General features: G+C 33.8%; 1 protein-coding gene across 2 annotated transcripts in view; it reads left to right on the top strand.

Moving 5' to 3' along the window:
• The window catches only part of LOC145263178 (ubiquitin-conjugating enzyme E2 G2-like), a 120,507-nt gene that overhangs the window by 28,044 nt on the left and 69,266 nt on the right, over nt 1-23,197 (top strand). The gene's annotated exons all lie outside the window — the stretch shown is intronic.

Below are 23,197 nucleotides of genomic sequence, written 5' to 3'. Positions count from 1 at the left end.
TTAAATTATTAAATTGTTCAGAAAAGAATTCCAATTTTACTTTAATTCAAAAAATGTTTCGGGAGGGAAAAAAAATCCAATGCTGCTTTAATTCAAGAATTATTTTATTAAAATTATATTTTCTTACGCGGATTTTTCAATAAATGTTTTTACAATTATATATTGATACATTTTTATACAATAAATGTTTTGGTTTTCAAATATTTTTGAGTTTGGAAAAAAAAACTCTTGTTTGTTATTTATATAAAATAAATATGTATTAGATATGTTTGAAGCCAAAACAACGCATTATTACAAAATAAACAGACATTTATTTTGTTTGAAATTTATATTGAAATTTATAAATATATTTCGAAGATACACTTCATCATCAGTATGTCTTTCTTTTTTTGTGTGTTTTTTGCCATGTTGTTGGAGCATAGAATCAGTAGAAGTCCGTTTGTTGTTTTTATGGTAGTCTTTTCAAATGTCGGAATGGGTTTGTGGAATTTGCGTTAGAGTTTGTGTTCCTTGATAGAAGCGCTGGTTGAGTTTGTTATTTATTTGCTGTGTTATTTGACCAAGAAATTGAAGTTATCGCCCCTTAATATTGGCACTGTCCATGTAATGCAGAAGTGCCAATTTTTATATTAATTAAATAGTGATTCAGAAGTTAAAATTTCTGATGATTCATATTATTTGGATTATATTATGATTTTTATATGAATATTAGTGCAAAAATTGGCAAAGCATAATTTTTGACAGTGTACACATAATTTTTGACAGTGTACACTAGTAATTTTATATAGATTAAAATGAGTTAAATTAGGCTGAATAGCAATTTAGTTTAGTTACTAATTTAATGGCCAAGTGTGCCATGACTCAATTCAACATTTAAAACCCTAAAACCTGACTTGAAAAATTAAAATGTGAGTAAAAAGATTTCCGAACCCAACAACGCTGGCTGTAGGCAACTTGTATATAAATTGTCTCAACATCAAATCACTCAAAATGAGTTGATTTGCCATTAAGTGAAGCTAGTTCCTTTCTGTTATCAAGTGCAATCTTGCAGACGCTCTTTTCTTTGGTCTTGTCAATTTTTCTCAAACATCTCTACTATATTAAGCACACACACACACACACACTCTCTCTCTCTGTATATATATATATATATATATATATATATATATTAAACACACATACACACACACTTTCTCTCTCATATATATATATATATATATATATATATATAATCTGTGTGAGTCTTGAAATAAAGACGAAATATTGATGAACATATAATTTTAGCTTGTTCCTTTTTCATCTCTTCATGTTAGAATATTAGGGGGGGGGGCATCTATAAATATAAAAGCGAAAATGTGTGTGCGTGTTCGCTTCTTCTTGTGTATGTCCGCGAATGCTTTGGCTTGTAGCGCAAAAATAGGTCACTTCCTAGCACCTGTTCATTTCGCTTCATAAACCTTCATATAACACCCTTATCAGTTCCTCTCCATCATGGCACAGATGGTTAGGTGACTGACTTTTTTTTCCATTTCGTTTCCACCTTCGCGTCAAGGCTTTGTGGTTCAATCCGACCTTCCGACAAAAAATTTTTTTTCTTTTATACTTATTTTTAACACATACACCTCCAAACACCCGGGCAACGCTGCGTATCCCCCCCCCTCGCTAGTATAATAATAAATACAAAATCTTCATTAATCAAAATAGATTTAAGCATATTTTATGACAGAGCAATGCCTAGCAGCCTGTGTGTGTGTGTGTGTGTGTGTGTGTGTGTGTGTGTGTGTGTGTAAATGCTTTGGGTTTGTTTGATTGCTTAGTTTGTTGATTCTTTGTCTGAATGCTTGGTTGGTCGACTCTTTTTTTCATCATAGCCTATCTAGCTCTAGTGTAATGATTTTGTAATAATAAACCTTCCAGAATATAAAACCATGCATAAATATGTACATGCATATACAAATACTGTTTTAAATTTAGTTGGAAAAAAAAAAAAAAACACAGCTGCCTCGGTTTAATGTAACCTCCTTCAATCCTCCCCTTTTTCTCTTAAGTGAACTCACAGAATAATGTGTGTTTTTTAAATAATGGGCCGTTGCAATCTAAATAAATAGACTATTAGTACACTCAAAGCATCGTTAAACAGATATATGTCTAGTAATTTATATACACGCATAATTTTTTTTATACATGCATAAAATTAATTACATTTTACATTTCTTTACATGTATAATTGGTTATATTTGCCTATGCAGTTTATACATGTATTTATTTGCCCACATTGTATATTCATATGCACACATAGATATATGGCTATTTATATATACACATGCTGCATGCAAATTCATTTTCATATTAAGTTACAGGCATAAATGTCCTTTTATTTTACATACACATACACGATTGGCTATATTTACACACATTTATGTACATCTATAGTTTACATACGTACACACACACTTCCGCATGGAACAAGGAGAGAACTTTAATGCCTACTAAACACTATCTTTGGGTGCCTTAGGTCTCTCTGTACAGGAGTTTCTCAAGTCAACCTGGCATTAAGATATTTTTCCCTACAAGTAAACCCTAACTAAATATTCAAAATCACATAGTATTCACGGTCCAAATAAGATCTCATTATGGGTAACCCATGAAGAATATAGCACAATTCACGTTGACACACTGGTTCTCGCTAGATCACCAGTTAAGCAACGTTGAGCCTGGCCAGTACCAGATGGGTGACCAATTGGGAAAGCAAGGTGCGGTATGTACTGCAAGGTAAAATACCAGGTTGAGAAACTGGCGCAATCTGTCATTCTCTCGAGGATAGATGCGACTCTTAAGTCATGGTAGGCACCCCATCTAGTAATGGCATCACGATAAAAAATATCCTTGATAGCCCTGGCGAAGCATCAAGTATTCAGCTACCAACAAGATATGAATTACACTACAAACTAGTGTAGTGTGTTCAGTCTCAACTACGGCCGCGCTGGATGGATGAAGAATGGTGCACCTTCTCCAAATGATGTTACCTCAAATAACAGTATGAAGCTGGATAGTCCACCAGACTAGATGAATTTGTGTCCTAGAATCCAATAAGATCAAGAGACTAAAAAGAAAGATAAGTTATAATATATTTGGATGGTCGATTGGGGAGAGGAAAATTGTGTTCTGAACTTTGTTACTCAGTGTTTGAAAGGTAATGGAGAGCTTCCTTGGTATATTCGGATATCTATGTATTTCATATAGAGATCAGGTGTTAAGCTCTGGAATGGCTCTTGATTTTTTAGAACTTTAATGGAAGTAAAATGAAACTAGAAAGAAGTAACCTTAATAGAAGTTAATGTCTCTCATGATTCTGAGTTGAACAGAATTGAGAGAGAAAAGATAATTAAATATGAAAGGTCTCATCTACAACATGAAAAAAAACTGGAATCTTAGGAAGATCTCCATCATTTTAGTAATAATAGGCGCAGCCGAGCTCATGAAAAAGAAATTTCAAAAACTACCTGGCAAATATAACTGATGAACCAAGTACAAGGGAGATACAAATAATTGCATGTCATGGGACAATTAGAATCTTAAAAAGAGCTCTCGATGGGAATGCATGGGAGGGCAGGTGAATGTCTAACATCTGGTAGGATGCTCCATCTTGAGCTTGAACAAAATAAGATACACATTCAGACAGTTATTTTCACATTCATATACATATATTTATACACACACACACACACGCGCACACACAAATAGATTAACTGAAATTAATATTGATATTTACATACACACAGATTAACACCCACACACACAGAAATTAACAAATACTTACACATGTGCGCACATACATACATAGATGTTTGGGATGGATGATGATCTTGGAACTAACCATTACAACATCATCGGCTGTCCATGTTTGTGTGTGTTGTCTCCATTGTTACAATTGTTCTTCTACCAAATAATTGAAAAATCTTCATGTGATGATTGTTCTGATTTGCAGGCTTTTAATCTATCTCTCTTTCTCTCCCTTCCCTTCTGTCTCCTTTTATCTCTCTCCTTCCTGCCCAAGCATTTGACAATTTATCTTCTACTCGCTGTATTTACTCTGCATCGCCTGGGTGAAAAGCTTAGAGGAAATCAATTCAAAATAGTCATGTTTACATTTTTTAAATAGTTTTTCAAAAGTCGTTTTAAGTTTCCATTAATTTATTTTCAATTGATTATAAATAAATAAAAAATTATCAATAGAAATTAAATAACATAGCAAATAAGGCCAGTTAATTCTGACTGAAAAAATATTTAAACTTCGAAGGATGACTACATTTCTTATATAAAGTAATGTCAAATTTTCCCCTATGCTATTGACCAGAATAACTTTCCAAACTAAAAGTAGATAAAATAATCTGTTTCTTATATGCCAAACATTAGTCCGTGTTCTTAAAAAGAAAAAAATTTATTTTTGATCGATTTCATTAATTTTAATATTTGATTCTGATCAATATTTAAACTTTTATTCGTCATAAAAAAAAATCGCCGAGATGTACTTACCATCACAATCTTATGCTTATACTGCCACTCATAATGTTAGAAAGAAATTTAATAAGATAATGTTCTTCATCTACATTCGACTTGATAGAAGAAGAGGGAGAAGAAAGAAAAAACAAGAAGTGTGGTTTATGGAGGTCTGAACAGAACTGAAAGGGAGAAACAGACCAAATATCAAGGTCTCATGTATGATATGAAAAGAAACTGGAATCTTAAAGAGATATCAATCATATCAGTTATTATAGGTGCCACAGGGCTTATGAAGAAGAACCTGAAGTCCTACCTAATATTCCTGGTGAACCAAGTGCAAAAGAGATCCAGGCAATTGAACTTAAGAGAACAGCGAGGATACTAAAAAGAGCTCTCGGATGGTTTCAATAAAAAGCAGGGGAATGTTGGCAGCTGTTTTGGCTGCCCCATACCCAGCATTACAATCTTCAAAAACAGAAAATGAAAAAAAAAAGTCATGATGGTTAATCATTTAGTGTGCCACACTTGGAGGGAGAGAGAGAGAGATCACTTATGATTTTTTTTTATCTAGAACCAGGAAGTGCGGGGTCCAATTATTATTATGGGATTTTTTGAAATTTTATTTTCCTTGGTTTTGTGTAAGTTTTTTCTATATTTTGATGGGAGCAATCTAGAGGAATTGCATTTGTTTTTTTGTTTTTTTACTCATTAGAAGTTATTACACAAGTTATTACCAAGAAACATGTGCCTCCAGAGTATCTGTACTTTCTCCTTTTGATGACTACGGTAAATTACTTTGTGTTCTCGCAATAGCCGTTTACCATTTAATTTTTGCTGAAAGTAGGCTTTCTTTGAAATTAGAGTACCAATAACTTTCCTCAGAGTTCCAGTATGTTCTATGCTTTTCCAGTGGAAGGTTGAAAGCTGTTTTCCCTCCTCGATCTTCCCAACCTGCCAGGTCTTCACATCATTTTCTGTTGGTTCCACTGCACTTATGTGAGGAGTAGATTTTTCTTATTTACCTTGGCGATTTCAATTCCCTGGATTATCTAAACAAATAAATATGAAAGGGTTTTTTTTATTATTATTTACTTATCACCTATATTATGATCGAAGCAGTTTACTAATATTTAAATTGGTAATACAACATAGCATTTTGAAATACTGTTGCTATGCTGTGGGGGAGAGGGGTCTGTATGACATGGATGGATGTATATATTACGTACATGTGCTTAACTCGTGTAATGTCTAGGGATATAAAAATTATGACAACAGGTACATTTTAACAGACATGTAACAAAATGGACAAATAAGTTCTCGGCTTGTAACATCGGGCCAATCGGAGAAACATACCTGGTCCACTCCTGATCATGTTCGACAGATCCTATGGAAAAGCTGCACGGAAGATTTATTCCAACGAATCGACAAATCTTGGGTTGTCTTTTCTGCAACTTTTATTTCCAATGTTCCCCCATTGGAAAGCTGCAGCTGTGCCGAGACTAATGCATTCTACTGGGAATCATCACCGTCCAACTCAACAACTAAAAAAAATTTTATTTTTCTCTGATAGCATTTTATTTTTACAAATATTACAATGATCATAATCGGCTATTATAATTTCATCATAATAATCAACTATTTTGATAGTTGCTAGAGTTTTCCGGTAGACTAACAACATAACACTGTATATTATATATTAGTACAGAGGAAAGACCCGAAAAGTTATTAGAATGCCTAATTTTTAGAACTATATAATTAATTCATTCATTTGGATTTTTATTGTCTTTGATTTCCTATACATATGCAATATGTTTATCAATATCATAACTGAAGTAATTTAATAAAGAAAGGAAGGTAAATTAACTGGCTGGCTAGAATTTATGGAGAGGAGAGGGTGATTTCTAGTTTGCTTACTTTCTAGCTCTTTTTCTGTCTCTTTCTCCTACAAACACACAAGCAAATTGTAATTTTTTTCTTTGCTTTAAGGTTCTTATTTAAAAAATGAATAGATTTGTATAAAATTTACTAAAATGTTAATATTTATTGATTAATGTAAATAAATGTCGATGTCTGCGAATAAGTGTCGACTTTTCTTTTCTTATGTTTACCAGAAACTTATGTTTTATTATTCAAAATCTTGGTTTTGCGAAACAATGAGTTGATCAAGCCAACTCGTTATCATTATTACTAACATGATTCCTATTGAAATTCCATGTTTCTTTCTTTATCATTTATATTGAAATGATTAAATATATGTAAACATTATTAAAACTTGTCTCTTTATTCTTGTTTATATATTTCATTCACCCTCCTCCCCTCTTTTAACGCATATTGCCACTGCTGAAGTGCAACTAATAACAGGACTCATTAATAGGGAAGTAGCCTAGGTGTGAAATTGAGCAGCAAGATATTTGGGTGCTGGTGTATTAAAGCAGTACCAAATTTCTGACCTGGAGGGAAATGTAGGTCACTTGATATTGTAGACAGTGTAAACTCAAAAGACGTCATCTCATCTGAGATTACCAGTCGCTTTTAAAAAGAACAATTAAATTCAAATTATTAAAGACAGCAAAATAATTTTTTTTCAACAAACAATTTTTAAAATGTTTAAGTACAAAAATTGTACAGGGTGTCCCAAAAGAAGCTGATGGTTAAAAAAAAAAATTCATAACTTTCTTAATTTTTTACATTTTTCTTTTATTTTTTCAGATCATCTAGAGTAACCCTTTCAAAGTCATCATGAGTCGTTACACTACCGAGGAGTGGATGTTTATCGTATTCATATTTTCGGTTGAATGAATCAATATCAGAAACTCAAAGAGAATTTTGACGAAACTTCAACACAAGAAATTCCCAATGCAATAAAAGCTATGTGTTGTGTCTGCACAAATAATTAACAAGAACACTGAAAGTAAAGGTATACAATAATATATTAGGCAGAAAAGTTATATACATATTTACATGTGTTCAGATATACTTCAGTTGAAGATATTCTGGCAGGTGGCGTGTTGCATGTCTTATTGGAGGCAACATAGGCGTCTTGCCTATTTGGCGGTCGTTGCAGAACTCCCCCGGTATTGGTGATTGATACTTTTATATATCTCACTCACCCACCTATGTTAATTGGCCGTCTCCACAACACCCCCCTCCCAAGATTTGAAGTCATGTAAATTTCAATATCTAGGTTTATGGATTTGTGGTGCTTTTGCGGCTAACGCACAACCTTTACACTTGTTTACTGTTAGTGCAATATCCACATCCATGTTACGCCAGTAAACGTAACTCCGCATAAGTGCCTTCATCCTATTTATATCCGGGTGTCCTGTATGAAAATCATGTAAGATCTTTTTCTGCAACGTTTTCGGGACAACTCTTTCACTATATAATAAAACATCATTGCATACGGAAAATATGCTTTGCATTTTTTCATCATTTTCCCTTTTTTCTTTATGTCTGTGATGACATCATCATTTTCAGCCTCTCTTTTTATATCGGTTAATGTGACTGGTAATTCTTTTATTATATTCACCACCATGTTTTTTTCCTCATAATTGGAACGTATAGCTACAATTACTGACTCTTCAAGGGTTTCCTCAATTTTCGGTATAAGCCTTGACAGGCCATCCGCATGACCTATTTTTTCCGAACCCAGATGTTTTATTTGAAAGTCATAATTTAGCAAGATCGTACCCCAACGGAGTAGGTGATTTGCTGTATATACTGGCAAGCCCTTTTTGAGCCGGAGATTGTCACTAGGGGCTTGTGATCTGTTTCCAGTATGAAGTGTCTCCCGTACAGGTAACGGTGGAATTTCATCACTGCAAAAATAATGCTTAACCCCTCTTTTTCTATTTGAGAGTAAGCCTTTTCTGTCGGAAGTAGTGTCCTTGAGGCGTGAGCCATAGGTTTCTTCGATCCATCTGGCAGGATATGCTGTATACATGCTCCTATACCATACAAGCTCACGTCGCTCGCAACACTTATTTCTAATTTTGGGTCATAATAGGTTAAAAATAGATTAGACGTCAGCATCTTTTTAATTTTCTAAAATGCGTCTTGACATTCTTTTGTCCATATCCATGGTGTTTCTTTCTTTAATAACTCGTTAAGCGGAGCTCTTAGTTCGTGCATTCCTTTGTATAAATACTTTGTAGTAGTTTGCGAGACCTAAGAAACTCTGTAGAGTCGTCACGTTATGTGGTGCCGGCATGTTTTTAATTGCTGTCGACCTTTCTGAGTCTGGGCGTCGACCGTTTTTATTTATTATTTGCCCTAAATATTTCGTCTAAACAAAATTCGCATTTGTTTTCTTTCACTTTGAATCCGTATTCATTTATTCTTGTGAATACTTCTTTTAGATGCTCTTGGTGTTCACTTATGGACGCGCTCCTGGTGATTATGTCATTCAGATATGCACAAGCACAATCTAATCCATTCAGCATTGTATCTATTGCTTGTTGGAAAATCGCCGGCGTGACTTTGATCCCGAAGGGTAGACGGTTGTATTTGAAGAACTCTGTGCGTGTTAATGCATAATATCTTTGAGCATTCTTCTTCCATCGGAATTTGTAAATAGGCGTCAGACAAATCTATTTTTGATAAAATTTTGCCACCATTTAGTCTGGCAAATATCTCCTCAGGGCTTGGTAAAGGGTAGTGGTGGTCTTTTAATTCATCGTTTAGATCCGTAGAAAAGTCTGCACAGACTCGAATTTGTTCCGACTTTTTTTTTTTTACGTACACTGCCCAGACACTAGTTTTGATTTTCGATAAGATGCCTGTTTTTTCGAGTCTATCTAGCTCGCTATTTATTTTGTTTAAACCGATGAACGGTACGTTCCGTTTTTTTTCTTAAACACCGGTGTTGCATGCCTTTTTAGCTCGAACGAAGCCTTAAATTTATTGCATCTTCCCAGTCCAGTAGTAAATATTTCTGGGAATTTCTTTTTTAGATCGTTTTTAATATTTTCTGATGTTGGGGTGCAACTGGTTATTTTTCTACAAAAAGCGTTCCTTGGTTTATCCCAAAGATTGAATTTTTCAATCCACTCAATTCCCAATAAGTTCTCGCTTTCTTTGATTACGAAGATTTTCAATTTCTTCATGCCATTTAAATTAATGGGCAGGATGACCTCTCCTTCAAATTTTATTTTGTCTCCTGTCACTGTTCGTGCACCTTTTTACTTGACTTTTGAAGAGTCGGTTTACCCAGCTTTTTCCAAGTGTTGAGGTTTATTAACGACAAATCCGATCCAGAGTCAAGCTGAAATTTCATTTGTTTGTCAAAAATATTTACTGATACATATTTTCGTAAATTATTTTTCCCTTTGTCGTTTGTTCTCATTTGGTGTACTCTATTTTTTGTTCTGCAGTAAACACTCTTATGTCCAACTTTATCGCAATTGTAGCACATGATATTTTTGTAAGGACAATCCTTTCCCCAATGTTTTTCATCACATCTTCTGCAATTATTACTTGATATTGTCTTTTTATAATTCCTTTGATTACTATCGTAATTTTGTTTTCTGTAATTATTATAATTTGAGTATTTATAATTTGAGTATTTTTTTAATTTTGACTAGTCTCAAAATTTCTTTGTCCGGAGTTTCTGAAAGGTTTTTAATCTTCCTAATGTACGCCACTCCTGCTTCTTCTGTATCCCTGGAATCTTTTTTTAGTTATACTGCCCTTTGGCAATCTTCTGCTAATTTCTGCAATGTCAGGCCTTGTTCTGTCCCTAATTTTGAGAGAACGCGTCTTCGGATCTCTGAATTTTTTGTGGATACTAGACCCTATGCAAAGATTAAGCATTTGAAATCGTCCACCGTGAGTTCCGATAATTTGAAGTTCTCGCAGTTTTTGTTTACTACTGACACGTATGTCAAGTAGTCCTGCTCATCAGTTTTCTTAAGATTCATACATGACCATCTCTTGTGGAAAAGAGACATGTTTGGTCCGAATAACTCCTTAAGAAGCTTTACGGTCTCAGCGAAATCTAACTGATTCGTTCTCCTTGGCAATATGAAATCAACAAATTTGCAATGTTCACTGGTACCAAGCTTTCGAAGTAATAAACTTACTTTCTTTCCATTTGGCCAGTTTTCACAGTCTGTTTCGAAAATATCTTCATACCTCTTGAAGTATGCATCAAATGTCTTATCCTCTTCCGGTAGGTATGTGAACGCATCTATGCTGTTAACAATTGTTGTGTTGGAGAAGGTTGTATTAATTTCTTGTATGGAATTAGATGTTAATCTTTCTAACAGTTCTTTTTGTTCAAGTTGCATCTGCGGGAACCTTTCTTCCTGCCTTTCTAGGCATTTTATGAGTCGTTCATTTTGTTTTTCGTCTCTTTCTGCGTGTAGCGCTTGCTGTTTTTTTTTTTTTTGTAGGATCTGCTGATTCTGCATGAACTGTGTCATTATTTTAGCAAATTCCTCCATCTTGTTTTTTTTTCTCAAAGATTAGAAAAATCAGTCTATTTTACTAATTCACTTTTACAATAACTATGAACAATCGTTTTTAGGTTCGCTTTCTTTTTTTGTGTGTCAACCGAATTCTATCGATATATTATTTTTTGCGTTGAACCTTTCTTTTTCCCTTTTTCTATTGAGGGATAAAAAAAAATATTTTATTTTTTTCTCTTAATCCGTTAAGTTTTGATTACGCACAAGAATTCTTTTAAAAAAAAATCCTTTCTTGGTACAGCTGAAAAAAAATATCACTTTTCTCCTTGAAGACAATTTGCATAAATTAGTTCACGGTGTACTAGTGAAAACACCTTTTTTTTTCTTTGACTTTCATAGTCACTTTGAAATGGTTATTGGTATTTTGCTTTCAAGTATCCAGTGTTCGAATATCTCGTTCGACAATTTTGTAGTTACTTTCGTTTGTTTTGTTTTGTTTTTTTTTGTTCGACAGTGGTAACTTTCCGCGTAAATTATTTTTTGAATACTGTTGCTGTGTCTAACAGTGAATTCCTGAGTAAATCTTTGTTCGACAGTGATAACTTTCCACATAAATTATTTTTCGAACACTGTTGCTGTGTCTAACAGTGGATTTTATCCTGCGTAAGTCTTTTTTCGAATTCTCAACACCACTGTTGTGTTTAATAATAGATTTTATCCCGCATAAGTCTTTTTTTCGAATTCCCGTCGCCACTGTTGTGTCTACACAAATAATTAACAAGAACACGGAAAGTAAAGGTATAACAATAATATATTAGGCAGAAAAGTTATATACATATTTACATGTCTTCAGATATACTTCAGTTGGAGATATTCCGGCAGGTGTCGTGTTGCTTGCATGTCTTACTGGAGGCAACATAGGCGTCTTGCCTATTTGGCAGTCGTTGCAGAACTCCCCCGGTATTGGTGATTGATACCTTTATATATCTCCCTCACCCACCTATGTTAATTAGTGGGCGTCTCCACAACAATATGATGGCTCGATTTCATGAGCAAGGGTCTGTATGTGACCTCCCTAAATATGGTAGACCCCGTACGGCAAGAAGTGATGAGAATCGTTAGATTAGCAGAGAGTGTGGCCGAGGTTCCATACAAAGAGATCAAGTCAAGTTGGGGTCTTTCGATCATCTCTTCACAAAATGCTTCATGAAGAGGGCAAATTCCATATAAAATTCAATTGGTGCCATAGCTTCAGCCAAGCTATCCGGAAAAAAAGGTTGGAATACGTCATGCAATTCCAAGATTTGGCCAATGGTGATCCAAACTTTCTCAAAAACCTCTTTATGTCCGATTAGGCCCATTTTCATCTGAATGGGTTCATAAATAAGCAAAATTGCAGGATTTGGAGATCAGAAAATCACCACGCAACAGCACAACGGCAATTACACCCTCAAAAATGTACGTTATGGTGTGGAGTAATGGCGGATTAAGTAATCGGAATTGGACATTTGAGTAATATCATTTTCATAACTTAAAATAGACCTTGTGAAAAACATGCCCTAGATTAAGTTGTGTAAATAAAATTAAAATAAGTAGACTATGATATCTTACTATATCTCAATAAATCACGGAGAGGTTCATCTACCTACATATGAGAATTGGTAAGCATAACTTAAATATTGAGGAAGTTAATCAAATTTAAAATCCATCAGCTTCTTTTAGGACACTCTGTACTTGATTCTGTTTGTGTATTAAAATAAAACCTTTGCCAACGAATTTGCTTGAAAATAACTGCGGTTTAGTCAGTTTCATGTAGGAATATCTATAAGTTCCATGAAAAAAACATGCATATCTTCTCATGTAATTAACTATGATGAATTAAAAAATAAATAAATAAAAATTATTATTTTTAATTTTCTTGTGTGTGTATTTTTTCTTTTAAGCGTACGCTCGCAGAGTGTGAATAATTCAATATATTATTTCACAATTTTACCAGTTACGGATACTTCTACACAAAATTTTACCAATTACGGATACTTCTACACAAAATAAACCAATTCTTTACACTATAATGTAAAAGCGCAGTTAAGTTTAAGTAAATTTGTTGAAAAAAAATTATTTCAATATCCAAAAAAATATTTGGTGACATCCAAGGAAGTTTAAATCTAGACGGTATAGGGAGATGTGTACAGAATAGGAGACTTCAATGGTATGGCCACATTGAAAGAATGGACAAGAGTGTTCTTGAGTTAGACATAGAACAGTTGAGGTAACAGGTTAAATTCATGCGAGAAAGCTAAAGTGCAGAAGTGATAAAAACGGATTCTCTTTCTCTATCTCCCCCTCTCTCTTTCTCCTCACCCCCTCTCTCTTTCTCCTCACGCCCCTCTCTCTTTCTCCTCACCCCCTCTCTCTTTCTCCTCACCCCCTCTCTCTTTCTCCTCACCCCCTCTCTCTTTCTCCTCACCCCCTCTCTCTTTCTCCTCACCCCCTCTCTCTTTCTCTTCACCCCCTCTCTCTTTCTCTTCACCCCCTCTCTCTTTCTCCTCACCCCCTCTCTCTTTCTCCTCACCCCCTCTCTCTTTCTCCTCACCCCCTCTCTCTTTCTCCTCACCCCCTCTCTCTTTCTCCACTCCCCCTCTCTCTTTCTCCACTCCCCCTCTCTCTTTCTCCACTCCCCCTCTCTCTTTCTCCACTCCCCCTCTCTCTTTCTCCACTCCCCCTCTCTCTTTCTCCACTCCCCCTCTCTCTTTCTCCACTCCCCCTCTCTCTTTCTCCACTCCCCCTCTCTCTTTCTCCACTCCCCCTCTCTCTTTCTCCACTCCCCCTCTCTCTCTTTCTCCACTCCCCCTCTCTCTTTCTCCACTCCCCCTCTCTCTTTCTCCACGCCCCCTCTCTCTTTCTCCACGCCCCCTCTCTCTTTCTCCACGCCCCCTCTCTCTTTCTCCACGCCCCCTCTCTCTTTCTCCACGCCCCCTCTCTCTTTCTCCACGCCCCCTCTCTCTTTCTCCACGCCCCCTCTCTCTTTCACCACGCCCCCTCTCTCTTTCACCACGCCCCCTCTCTCTTTCACCACGCCCCCTCTCTCTTTCACCACGCCCCCTCTCTCTTTCACCACGCCCCCTCTCTCTTTCACCACGCCCCCTCTCTCTTTCTCCACGCCCTCTCTCTCTTTCTCCACGCCCTCTCTCTCCTCTCTCAACGCCCTCTACCTCCTCGCTGCTTCTCCTCTCTTTCTCTCCTTCTCCTCTCTTTCTCTCCTTCTCCTCTCTTTCTCTCCTTCTCCTCTCTTTCTCTCCTTCTCCTCTCTTTCTCTCCTTCTCCTCTCTTTCTCTCCTTCTCCTCTCTTTCTCTCCTTCTCCTCTCTTTCTCTCCTTCTCCTCTCTTTCTCTCCTCTCCTTCTCCTCTCTTTCTCTCCTCTCTTTCTCTCTCTTTCTCTCTCTCTCTTTCTCTCTCTTTCTCTCTCTTTCTCTCTCTTTCTCTCTTTCTCTCCTCTCTCCTTCTCTCCTCTCTCCTCTCTCCTTCTCTCCTCTCTCCTTCTCTCCTCTCTCCTTCTCTCCTCTCTCCTTCTCTCCTCTCTCCTTCTCTCCTCTCTCCTTCTCTCCTCTCTCCTTCTCTTCTCTCTCCTTCTCTCTTCTCTTCTCTCTCCTTCTCTCTTCTCTTCTCTCTCCTTCTCTCTTCTCTTCTCTCTCCTTCTCTCTTCTCTTCTCTCTCCTTCTCTCTTCTCTTCTCTCTTCTCTTCTCTCTCCTTCTCTCTTCTCTTCTCTCTCCTTCTCTCTTCTCTTCTCTCTCCTTCTCTCTTCTCTTCTCTCTCCTTCTCTCATCTCTCTTCTCTCTCCTTCTCTCATCTCTCCTCTCTCTCCTTCTCTCATCTCTCTTTCTCTTCTCTCTACTTCTCTCATCTCTCTTTCTCTTCTCTCTACTTCTCTCATCTCTCTTTCTCTTCTCTCTACTTCTCTCATCTCTCTTTCTCTTCTCTCTCCTTATCTTCTCTCTTCTTCTCTTCTCTCTCTCATTCCACCTTATGTTTAGTCATTAAACCGACACCATTCGTTCTTCCCCTCTGCATGAACATGTAATTGTCTCCCCACCTCTAAACTAGTTATGTCAAGCTACATTTAAGACACCTATGCGATCTATCATCACCATATGTCTAGACAAGTTCTGTGACAGGTGGTCTTTTCTACACATCTTGTTAAATCCACACAGAAGAAATCTGTGACATGTGTTGAAATCTTTCATATAGTACTTTCAAGCTTAAATTAATCCACTTATATTTTTTGAAAGCACGATTTTTTTAAAAATTCATATTTTTTTGGTCTTGTTTTTTTTTTCTTTTTTTTACCTTCAAGGACAATTAGTACCCCTTTCTGCCTGGACAGGTTTCAAACCCAAATACAAAATCTAGTGGGTAAGCTCTCTTCTCCACCCTATTTCCTATTTCTCACAGAAAAGACAAGCTAGTCTGTCTCTGCTCTATCATTATTTTCATGGCCGGTGAGTTGCTATCTGTGTAGAAGCAGTAAGCACTCGTCTAGCTACAACAGCTGATAATAATTTCCCTCATCTAAACGAAAATTCCATGGAGAAAGTTCCTTTCCTAGAATTGGCTATCTGTGGAACACAATACCACGGGGTTGCTTCCTGACTGACTCTAGTATGTCCATTTTCAAGTCCCCCCCCCCCAAAAAAAAGGTGGTAGTAAATAAGCAGGCTCGAACTCATAACACAAAGGAAGAACAAACAAAGCCTGACATCTTAGTCGATGTCTTCATGTCATGAACGTAAGAATTAAGTGTAGTCAATCGAAAAGGGAACGATGACTTGGTAAAATGGCAACCCCTCCTTGTACAAAACGGCCGAGTTTAGAGTGAAGGAATTAATGTTGTGGGCCAATTTTTTGACATTTGCCGTCCGAAGAATTGAAGTTTAAAACGATACCGGTTTCGTCAGGTTCCGTCCCCTCTGTCGAAAGTTTTTGTGAGACATACACACACATATATACATTTTGCCTTTTATATATTAGAAGATTTTTCATTGTTTCGGTATTTATCAAGAAATCTCATAGTTCGAATACGTCGGACTATGTCCTTTTTTTTTATCAATAAATATTCAATTAATAGTAATTTTAGGCACTTTGCATTACACAGATGGCGTTAATTTCTTCTTGATCAAATGGCATGGCAAATAAATAACAAACAAGATTTTTTTTTATATAAAATATTTGAAAACAAAAACAGTTATTTGTATAAAAATGTATTCAATCTATAATTATAAAAACTTTTTTGAAAAGTCTGCATGAGAAAATATAATTTTAATAAAACAATTTTCGAATTAGAGCCACATTGGATGTTTTTTTTATAGTTTTAATTTTTTTTTTTTTTCTCGTACGTGTTGAAGGGTCAACAATATATTATAATTTTAATTTTTTAATTAAACAAATTGAGTGGAGAGAAGCAACAGTCAGCGCTTCTAATCATTACTCTATTTGACTGGTGACAAGTGAAATGCATTTAAAAAATAATGCAGAAGTGCCGTTTTTTTTTTTTTTTTTTTTTAAATTACATGTGTAGTTATCAAAGTTATATATAGGCTAGAATCAGAAACACAATATTTTATGCACACACGCACACACACATCTCAGCCTGCATCACTAACCAGTGAGTCCCACTTGGCAATGGCTCAATGAAATGGAAATAGAAAGAGTAAGGAGGAGGGGAAGTTAAGTAGGTTTGCCAGTAGTGTTAAAAGATCAGGATTGGGAATTTAGGTAGTGTTTAAGGTAAGGATATAGTTTTATTAGTTGCAAAAAAAAAAAAGTATATATGTTGTCCTCATGCGGAAACGCTAAGACAGTGCTTTCTACTACTTCTGTCTATCAGCAAGAACATAATCTCTTAAATTTCTCTTATTTAAAATGTTTAGTTGAACATTATGTATTTATATCATTAATTGCTAAATAATATATGAATTTAGTTTTTATTTTTTTTTAAGTGCAACACAATGTACCTAACATAAAATAAATCCAAGGTAAATGTTAGATTCAATTTAAATGAAATTTTTATACCTTTGTAAAGTTTATAAAAGTGCACCTTGAAAATTGATTAATTTTAAATTGAATCTTGTACTTTAATTTTTAAGTTTTTTTTTACCATTTTTTATGCCTTGCAAGAAATGCTTTTCTCTCTTGTTAATAAATGCAAAAAAAAAACTTTCTAATTATCTTAACTATATTTATATAAAATAACTTGAGGCTTATTTCATTCGATTTTTCATAAAAATATATTCAAATACCCTATATACACCCTACGAAATACTGTCAAAACACACTTAGCTAGATACTTCTTTGCATAATAAAGTTTTAATAAATTAATATTCTATATGACTCATTTCTAATTTTAATCTGGATTTTTTTATATGTATGCAGTAGTTTTGTTCATATTATTCGTAGTAGTAATATTAAAACGTTTTAATGAAAAACTTTAAGTATACTAGCAAAGATACCCAGGCTTTGCATGGACTTTGATCATGACCTTGAAAAATGGTGTGCACCATCCCTAGGTTGGAGACCATCATCATGTAAGATTTGATCATGATCAGTCCAATATATATATATATATATATATATATATATATATATAGGCTATGACCTTCACCTTGAAAAATGGTGTGCACCATGCGTAGGTGGGGGATCATCATGCTAGGTTTGCTCATGATTGGTCCAGTGTTGTGGGCTGTACACTCATACATACACACACACACGAACGCTACTACTTTATATATATATATATATATATATATATGGATATATTATATCTCTATTTCTACTATTATATCAAAGGAACTTTGTGTGTAAGTTTGTTTCCTTTGGACGCGGAAACAGCTGGGTCGATCTTTTAAAATTTCACACAAAGGTACTTGATGTATTAGGGAGTGTTCTTACATAGGTTTTGTATCGGAATGCTGCTGATAACCATCGAGAATCAAAAAAATCTGATTAAAGAAGGAAGTGTGATTTTGACCAAAGTTAACACTTTTATACAGCCTAACATCACAAGTGCATTTGAGAAGTTTTATCACTGCACAAACAGAAAGGCCCCACTTATAAAATCAATGTGCGTTCGAAATGAATATTTCTTTTTAGAGCATACTTGAACCGTGATACTTAAGTTTTGTACACTTAATTTTAATTTAAGTTATTATACAATATAATTTCATAAAATTAACACTTGGTTCTTTGATAAGACGGGTGCGTTCGAAATGTATGTTTCTGTTTAAGGCACAATTGAACCATGATATAAAAATAATTTTATAAAATCGACAGTAGGTTCTCTACAGTGCAATGTAGACTGCAATGTATTGTGGCTAAGTATTTGCAAGGAGACATGTGAAACTTTCTCTTGATGCACCATGGTGCATCCTCGTTTCAAATAAGGTCACTTGATTGATACATCATGTCCATGAAATGAAATGAAATTATAGATGCCATCAAGTATCATGGGATAAGTTTGTTGCAAGCAGTTGGCAAAGTATTTTATATATATATATATATATATATATATATAAATCATGTGTGTGTATGCATAATATATAAATCATGTGTGTGTATGCATAATATATAAATCATGTGTGTGTATGCATAATATATAAATCATGTGTGTGTATGCATAATATATAAATCATGTGTGTGTATGCATGATATATATATATATCATACGTGTGTGTATGCATGATATATATATATATCATACGTGTGTGTATGCATGATATATATATATATCATACGTGTGTGTATGCATGATATATATATATATCATACGTGTGTGTATGCATGATATATATATATATCATACGTGTGTGTATGCATGATATATATATATATCATACGTGTGTGTATGCATGATATATATATATATCATACGTGTGTGTATGCATGATATATATATATATCATACGTGTGTGTATGCATGATATATATATATATCATACGTGTGTGTATGCATGATATATATATATATCATACGTGTGTGTATGCATGATATATATATATATCATACGTGTGTGTATGCATGATATATATATCATACGTGTGTGTATGCATGATATATATATATATCATGCGTGTGTGTATGCATGATATATATATATATATATCATACGTGTGTGTATGCATAATATATATATATATATCATACGTGTGTGTATGCATAATATATATATCATACGTGTGTGTATGCATAATATATATATCATACGTGTGTGTATGCATAATGTATATATCATACGTGTGTGTATGCATAATATATATATATCACACGTGTGTGTATGCATAATATATATATATATCATGCGTGTGTGTATGCATAATATATATATATATCATGCGTGTGTGTATGCATAATATATATATATATCATGCGTGTGTGTATGCATAATATATATATATATCATGCGTGTGTGTATGCATAATATATATATATATCATACGTGTGTGTATGCATAATATATATATATATATATATATCATACGTGTGTGTATGCATAATATATATATATCATACGTGTGTGTATGCATGATATATATATATATATATCATACGTGTGTGTATGCATAATATATATATCATACGTGTGTGTATGCATAATATATATATCATACGTGTGTGTATGCATAATATATATATCATACGTGTGTGTATGCATAATATATATATCATACGTGTGTGTATGCATAATATATATATCATACGTGTGTGTATGCATAATATATATATCATACGTGTGTGTATGCATAATATATATATATATCATGCGTGTGTGTATGCATAATATATATATCATGCGTGTGTGTATGCATAATATATATATATATCATGCGTGTGTGTATGCATAATATATATATATATATCATGCGTGTGTGTATGCATAATATATATATATATCATGCGTGTGTGTATGCATAATATATATATATATCATGCGTGTGTGTATGCATAATATATATATATATCATGCGTGTGTGTATGCATAATATATATATATATCATGCGTGTGTGTATGCATAATATATATATATATCATACGTGTGTGTATGCATAATATATATATATCATACGTGTGTGTATGCATAATATATATATCATACGTGTGTGTATGCATAATATATATATATCATACGTGTGTGTATGCATAATATATATATATATATATATCATACGTGTGTGTATGCATAATATATATATATATATATCATGTGTGTGCATGCATAATATATATATATATATCATTATGTGTGTGCATGCATAATATATATATATATCATATATGTATGCATGCATAATATATATATATATATATCATATGTGTGTGCATACATAATATATATATATATCGTGTGTGTATATATATATATATATATCATATATGTATGTATATATCATGTGTGTGTATATATATATATATATCATATATGTATGTATATATATGTATGTGTATATATATATATATATATATATATATAGCATAGGTGTGTGTATGCATAATATATATACTAGCTGTACCCTGGCATGCGTTGATGTGGCTCAAGTTGGTGTAATGGAAAATCCCCATCCCCCCCTGTTTTAGCACCCCAAAATCTACCCAGCAAATATGTTGTTATATACGAACGTGAGACGGACGTTTCCAACCCAAAAAAAATTAAGGAAAAAAAGGAAGAAGAATGAAAAAATAAAATGGGTTCCTAATGCCGCCTCCAAGGGAAAACTTTAAAAAAAAATAATAAACAATGAAAATCGAGAGAAAGGCATCGAACAAAGCGAAAAGTAACCGAAATGATGTATATGTTTTTATAAAAAAAAAAAATTTTTAATAAGAGATTGGAAGACAGCGAACAAAATGCAAATAAACGGAAGACGGAATGAATCCATGTAATTTATTTGTTTTGTTTTTTTGTGTGTGTGTTAAAAAAATCCAGCTGTATTACAAAGAAAGAAACGATGCTAAACTTGCCGAAGGAAGAGGGAAAACAGAAAGAGAGAAGAAATAAACAAAATGTAAAGTTCGTAGAAATAGTAATAGAGGAATGTTTATAAAAAATATTTAGATAAATAAATAAAAACGAAAAGAAACGATGGTAAGCTTTCCGAAAAAAAGAGGAAACACAGAAAGAGAGAAGAAATAAAATTGAGAAAGGGAAAGAATGGGAAAACGGAGAACGGAGAGAAGATACATGGACCCCCCACACACACACACACAAAGCAAAGAAAACGATGTTGTAATTTCCAAAGAAAGCGAAATAAAACGGAAGCATAAGTTTTGATGTACTGTAAGAAAATGTAAAGTTTTTTTTTGGTTTGTGTTTATTTTTATGTTTAATCAACGTAAAAGTTAGCATGGTGCGTTTCACCTAAATTGCAATCCAGTTTTTATGAAAACCTAAACCGGCGTTTGTCCTTATTTGTCTCTTGTCACGGACGGTGTAAATGAGTGGCGGTGGAAGTATGAATTTTTTAGAGAGAGATGGAGATGACTTTACTACTTCCATTGATCAAAACTGGTTTTGGCAGTGAACTCTCACCAGATATAATATAGGAAGCTCCGATCTGTGAGTTAGTGGATAGCTAATATGCCTATAACACACCTCAGATATCGTGATGCAGTTTTTGCATAGTACATCTGCATAAAATGTCTAGATTCTTAATCCTATTAAGGTCAAAGCCATACGGGAAAAAATGAGTTCATTTATATATATATATATTAAAAAAAATAGATAGATAGAAGAAAAAATGAGTTCATTTTATTTATATAGAAGATGTCTAGATTCTTAATCCTATTAAGGTCAAAGCCAGACGGGAAAAAATGAGTTAATTTTATTGATATAGAAGAAGATAGATAGAAGAGAAAAAATGAGTTAATTTTATTTATATAGAAGAAGATAGATAGAAGAGAAAAAATGAGTTCATTTTATTTATATAGAAGATAGAAGAGAAAAAATGAGTTCATTTTATTTATATAGAAGATAGATAGAAGAGAAAAAATGAGTTCATTTTATTTATATAGAGAAGAAGAAGAAAGATAGAAGAAATAGAAAGAAGATAGAAGACAAAAATTAGTTCATTTTATATAGATAGAAGATAGAAAGAAGAGAATATAGATAGAATAAAGAAAAAAGAAAGATGAGTTCATTTTATTTATATAGAGAGATAGATAGAAGAAAAAAATGAGTTAATTTTATTTGTATAGAAGATAGATAGAAAGAAAAGATATATATATATCTCATACGTGTGTGTACGCATAATATATGTATAATATACACACACATTATAATACACATGTATAATATATACACACATGTATAATATATACACACATTATAATATGTATAATATATATGTATAATGTACACAAATGTATAATGTATGATGCACACGCATATATATTATACACACGTATGATATAGATATCATACGTGTGTATAATATATATGCGTGTGCATCATACATTATACAGTTGTGTACATTATACATATATATTATACATATTATAATGTGTGTATATATTATAATGTGTGTGTGTGTGTGTATATATATATATATATATATATATATATATATATATATATAAAGCTAAACGTTTTTTGCCGCTTTTGTATACGTATGGACTTACATCATACACTGACGAACAACACTGGAAATCTGTTTTGGTTTCGATTCTAGCTGATGACTTTTTTTTTTTTTTAGTGTGTTTTAGTTTTGAAAGTAATTTATTGGGTAAAATATAATAATCGATAGAGAATGGGCTCTATAGTAATAAATACATAATCTGCATCAATTGAAATATATTTCGCCGTATTCTATGATCGGGCAACGCCGAGTGATCTGCTAATATATATATTATGTATGTATGGATGGATGGATGAATGCTTGTGGCTACCTACCTGTGTGACCTTTTTAACTTTTAATCTTTAGTTATGGAGAATTTCTCTGGCCACAGCTGGTCTTCCCTAATCTTTATTTCTTTTCTCATTTGAGTTTTATCCCTCCCCCCTCCCACGTGTACTCCACCCTCGGTAGTCACTTCCTCCACTCTTTTGGGGTTGCCTTATTCCTGCTGTCACGCTGCGACTGGCGACGGGGGTACGGATTTTTCTCACAGTGCCTATCCTACAATGTTCACATGTAATGTATATAATTGTTGCCTGATTCATTCTGCTCGTCTTTTCAAACTGTAAGTGTTTAGGTTTCTGCGTGTAGAGAGACAGATAGCACTGTTAGAAGGGATTAACCCAC

Source organism: Euprymna scolopes, chromosome 38 (assembly GCF_053919585.1).
Source record: "Euprymna scolopes isolate OS-2025 chromosome 38, ASM5391958v1, whole genome shotgun sequence".
In the NCBI taxonomy this organism is placed as follows: Eukaryota; Metazoa; Mollusca; class Cephalopoda; order Sepiida; family Sepiolidae; genus Euprymna; species Euprymna scolopes.
This window is presented reverse-complemented; position numbering and strand designations above follow the sequence as displayed.